Here is a 6,224-nt window from a genome sequence, read left to right on the forward strand (position 1 = left end):
CCTAGCGTCACGTGACAGCATCGCTGCACAACTCGGAGGCACGGGTCCTGTTCTGCGCTCCTGATTGGCCGAGCGCGGCGGAGGCTCGCCCTAAAAGGAGCGCTCTGATTGGCTGCCGCTCGATAAATTCTGACTGCCATGTGTTGATGGAGGAATCACTATAGCTCGACTTAAACAGGATACAATGTGGCCTTTGATGTTGTACACAGAGGGGGTGGACCAAATAATTTCAGCAACTATTACTGTAACAACTATAAGCAAGACCCATGAGAGCAGCTTCAGTGCTCTTCATCCTGCATCCTGAAAACCTGTTGTTGTTCATAAGAGGAAAGAGGAGAAAATCTGTTCTGCTGTTGTATACAACAAGTTTATTCTTTAGGACAGTGGTTCCCAACCTGTGGGCCGTGAAGATATTGCAAGTGGGCCGAACAAAAATCATTTGCAAAACAGTTTGGTGAAAAGATGTAGCCTAATCATACAATCATACATATATATATATACAGTATATAACAATAACAATGATCTTTAAAAACATTGTAAATGTTTTAAACCTACTTTCATTGTTTCACTGTGATACAGCGATGATAGGAACTCTTATGTTGTCTCTGGCCGGACTACATTGTGTTCTTGTTTGCTATCTCAGTCTGATTGCGCGCTAAAATATGACATCCATTGCAAAAGTATCAAAATGCTTAGCTGATTAGCAACAGGAAGCGTTAAAAAGAAAGAGCCCAGAGATAGATGATGAATGTTCAATCATAAAAAGTGCCCTAAGGATGCATTATTTGGCCTCTGTATTGTAACAAGGTCGGATGTGGACAGCCAACATTTTTGAGATTTTCAAGTGGACCATGAGTTGGAAAAGATTGGTAACCGCTGCTTTAGGATAATACCCTCAAGATGAGCCAGGTTGTTTTCAAGGGGGTCCTAACATACAATACAAATAAACATGAAAATACAACAAAACAAAATTCATCAAACACACAACAGTTAAGACAATAAATACTCAAACATCAAAAAAAACAAGCACAATGGCGAACACAACCACTAAATGGCTATAGAGAGGCCGTGAACAAACGCATACCCAGCAAAACTAACATAATGTGTATAAATAGAATTTGCTGTGTTTTGTATACTGTATACAGAAATGAAACCAAATCATCTGAAATATGAACGAATATTTTCAAGATAAGAAGACACACTCTATTTAAACATGTGGAATGATGTTCTGGTTCTTTTGTTGAAGCCAGTGAATGTGTCCTCATATTGAGTGGAGGCTTGAGACTAAACTACACATCTTCTTTTTATGTTGCAGAGATAACACCTACACCCTTTAATAGCAGACACATGGAACTAGTTTGTATTCAATTTTGAGCTGGTACTGGCTTAAAAGATCTCCAAGATACAGACTGAAATGTCAGAAATGTTACAACTATTTGGGTCTCCTCTACTGAGCGGAAAGAGGTTAGTTTTAGTTCCTTTTTTTTAAATTTTTTAAATTTTTGCCTTTATTTTTGATAGTACAGTGAGATAGACAGGAAAGTCTGCGAGAGAGAGAGAGAGAGAGAGAGAGATAGAGAGAGAGAGAGAGAGAGAGAGAGGGGATGACATCCAGCAAAAGGCCATGGGTCGGATTCGAACCCATAAGTCCATTTGGTACAAGCTTTACCAGGTGAGCCACTGAGGTGCCGCCTTTAGATGCATTTCGATAAACAACATCGGTATCAACATCAGTCAAAAATTTGGTTAAGTATAAGTTGTGATGCAAGTTTCCTCTGGACACTAAGCATAAAACAATTTCTGGACCGAAATAGAGCGAGAACATGATCAATGTGATGTTTAAATGTAAGTTCAGTGTCAAGCCATAAACCCAAGTACTTAATTTGATCAACTGTGCAGACTAGTACCATCATTATGTGTTATTATTAGATTTTGGCTCTGTCTAGTACCAAAAAACATAGTGTATGATTTTGCTTTATTAAGTAATAGTTTATCACATTAGAGCCAGTTTGTGCTGCAGACGAAGCTACTCTAATGTTTTATCCGTGGAGGCATATTTGTACCCAGGCACCAGATAGTTGCTATTCAACAGGTATGCGGAGAAATATTCAGAATTACCTGATTCTCATTTTGGGGCTGAAGGCTTCCTGTTTTGGCTCCTTCAAATACAAATGTAAAAAATTGCAGAGATGACTCATCGGACCTCTGTTATGTTCAGTTCACACCGTGTGTTGTTTTTCTTTTTGTGTGCTGACCTTCACTCACTTGTGGTGTCTGAAAAGCAACACCTCAAGGACCCCAACCGACACATCCTTGACTGAGTTAACAAGAAAAAGTCTCCACTGAGGTCGTAAATGATGTTCAATGACAGCAAGGAAATGGTTCAGAAATCAAAACATGTGTGCCTTGGAGGACACAAGCAGTGTAATGAATGTGTCCAGGATTCTTTCAGTCGGTCAGAGTAGTTGACAGCTGACGTACATGCAGGGGTCTGGCTGAACGCTGCAGTTCTACTGTTTATTGTCCATAGATAGGTTCAGTTTGGGAGTTTACATATAGGGGATTATTTTTATTTATTTATTTATTTTATTGGTAAAATAACAAAACAAGCAGTGACATGGAAGACATGGTGACATAAACATTTGCCATATGGATTTGGTAGATATCTTATGGGTAGTTTGTTCGCATGGTAAGATGTTTTAATAAAAGTCTGCGTTATGTAATAATAATAATAATAATAATAATGATAAGGAATTTGCAAATATATTCACACATTAATATGTGTGTATGTTTGTACATATAATTGCATAGTAAAGGTGAGGAGAGGCCGCACCAGAGCGACGCAGGAGCACGCAGGGGCCCCCAGGACATATAGGGGTTTATTAAAGAGAGGTGGTTCCCAGCCAGGGCTCAAGTGTAACTTCCTGTCTTAAAAATCCTCTGCAGACAGTATTATCAGTGGAGGAACAACAAGACAGGTATAGATACAGTGAAAATCAACTAGTACATGTCACATTTCACTTTCTACAATTTGAAAAGGTGACAGTTTGAGTAATATTATATAGACATTGGCAATCTGAAACCAGTCTGACTATTCTATCTGAAGGTGTGAGAAAGTAAAGGTTGTGGAGAGAATAGTAGCAGAAAGCTTTGTTTCACTGAATCGCCTCTGAAACAGGTCCGGACACTACAACTCTACTAAAATCCAACCGATGAAACTCCTAATGTAAAAATTGTCCTTAAAAGAATAAGACATCTTCCGGTGGAAAGTCCTTTCTGCTGAAATCAGACAATAAGAGAACACTCTCTACATGAAATATTTAATAAAGCAGCAATTAAATCATTATAGCATTAATCTGGGGACAATAGTATAACTGCCCTAAACAAACAATTTCCTCATATCTAGATCTTTTGGAGAACCTTTATTATTTACACTACCTGTACTGTACTTTTACTTTTAAAGAAATCTCTACCAGTCTTGACTTGATGTGCTGCTGGTCCGTTGTACACAGGGGCCCTCTGGTGGTTCAACATAGCAGAGTCAGACTCCAGATAGTGAATCTTTTTCACCAATGACAGATGGAGAAATGATATATAATAATTCAAAATCACACACTGTTACAATCCCCATATACTACATTCACTTTTATCATTTGATTTATACTTTTCATGCCATAATTGTAATTACTTTGAAACTTATCTACCAAGTTGTGTAATGAAACTTACCTGCAAGATTTCCTAGCTTAAAGTATCCGAATCCAGTGCGGTCATGTCAGAAAGAACTACATAACTGTCATTCAGAATTAGGCTACATGGGTTGAAATGAATGAATCTGAATGAACTGCATTTTAAATGACAGCCGTAATATCACTGAACAGACTTACGCCACATGACATAGTGTTTATAGTGTAGAAGCTTCAGGAAAGACAAAGACTAACCCAGGTGCTTTTATAATATAGTGCCAATAAAGTTTCACAGGTATCCTTCAACTGCAACATTTCCAAGCAACTTTTATGAGAGAAACTGGCATGAGTGCAATGTTTGAATGTCCTTGCTGACAGTGAACATTCCTATTTATTCATCTGGCAGATATGAAGTGAACAGTGTTGTTCCTGAGATGTTGATAATCTGGTGGCAGAGGTGGAACAATAGCAGAGATCTTTTTAAAAAATGACATCAAACTGACTGATGTAGATCATGAATAAGATAGTATGTAAGTATAACCAGTGCAGCACTAAACAACCGGGACACGTGGCTGGAAATGTGGCTTGATTTTTTATTTTATTTTTTTCTGTTGGGTTATTAGCTTCATTTATTTACTACTCACTGGCTGTAAATGATCCTCCAGAGGCCAAGCAGAGCATATGGATGAGGAGACTGCAGCATAATGCACCACACAAGGAGTGTCAAGACTCTGTGTGGTTTCTTAGCAACAGTACACAGCAGGATATTGCTCCCCACCACTCCCTATACAAGAATCTAAAAAAAAAAATCAAACTCATTTAACACATGAACATAGATTCTGTGCTCTGTTTGATGATACAAGCAATAAATTGCTCCGACTGTGATGAAAGCACAGAATTCATTAACATCTCATTACCGGCCTCGAATGGAAATAGGTCCCTGAACCTCTTTAAAGCCTCAAGGAATGCAGCAACTCCGCCGACACAAGCCCAGTCTCCATCAGTCAGGATGCTTTTCCTCCACACAGAAACCATTTTGGCAGCAGAGGTTATGTGCTGCTGTGTATCCTCGGCCGACGGTCTCGCTGGAGCGATGGTCAGTGATGGAGGTCACTGGCCGTCGCTGGCCCCCCATCGGTGAGGCAGTAGATGACCCTGCTGGATCAGAGAAATGCCAGCAGGCTGAAGCAGCAGGCGGAGGCCATGCAAACCCCCACACTGTTCGCCAGCTACACGACTGAGCTGAGGCATATTACTGGTAGTATCTGCAGGAGATACAGAATAACATTTTAAATAGATGATCGGGATCATTTCTATGTTTTTAAAGGCCCAATTGCTAATTTCTTTTTTTCATATAATGTTGAAGAGTTTAATGCAATGAATAAATTGAATAATAAAATTGAATAATAAATCGCCATTTTGTGTCATTTATTTAGCTGGACGTTGGAGGGTCGTGGGTGGTGATTGTTTTGTTTTGGGTTGCCCTTACTAATCAGTAGCAAGCAACATATTGCTGATGTCATTGTCAGTAAACAGAGAAGTTGTGTTGCTAGGCTAGTCCACATTTTTCTCTACAGTAAAATATGTCAGTTTAAGAGTTATTTCTAAGCTGGTTTACAACAACCCGTACAGCTGCGTGGACCTAATCCATCACACTTGTCACAACGAATCTTTGGTCTTGTAACACATATGCGGACTGAAGTACACTCAATGTAATGTGGGTTCATCATGGAACATTTTCTGTTATGAAACAGTTTAACACTTTTAGAATATTTCCAAAACACTGCAGAATTTCAATAAACACAAATGCAGCTGTCACACAACCCAGGAATTTTCATGCAATACATGTGTCAGATATTTGTTTTGAAAAATAAAATAAATCAATCAAAAGCTGGAGGACAGCTACGACGATGTGGGGAGAAAGACAGATGATGATGAGGACATCCGGGACGGTTCTCCCCCGCAGGGACTGCTGGAAGAAGGGGAGCAGGTTGCACCATTATAGGCAACCCCAGCTGGACCAGTGGACGCTGCCATCCAGGCTGAAGTTGCAGTTATAATTTTGACACTCTGACACATGGAGGGGACACTGAAACTATCACACATAAAGAATAAAAAAATACTTATGTTTATCTAATAATAATAATACATAGTTGTTCTATTAGTTGTGGTCTTGTGTTAGTGTCTTTCAGGACCTGGTTTTAATACTTTGTTTGGGGCGCTACTTTAAAAAATGCTGGAATCTTAAATTGTGCATATTATCATTCGTCTTTAATTTGTTACATGGCACGCAGTGGTGAGGGATAAAGCAGATGATATGCTACATGCTAGACTTCACGTTTTTTTTTTTTTTTAGAATAAATAATCAATAATCACCATTCTCACCTGTGAGAACATGTAGGAATTGTCCAGTATCACCTTTTCAAAACACATCCCTCTCTGGTGTGCAGCCTGCTTCATCTGTGTCATCTCCACCCACACACAGTGAAATGTCAGGCAACCCGACAGAGGGGTCTTCCCCAGATAAAGCCCCCCCCCCAC

Source organism: Seriola lalandi, unplaced genomic scaffold (genome assembly GCF_002814215.2).
Source record: "Seriola lalandi dorsalis isolate HSWRI2012SDOR001 ecotype SW California unplaced genomic scaffold, Sedor1 jcf7180002054748, whole genome shotgun sequence".
Lineage (NCBI taxonomy): Eukaryota > Metazoa > Chordata > Actinopteri > Carangiformes > Carangidae > Seriola > Seriola lalandi.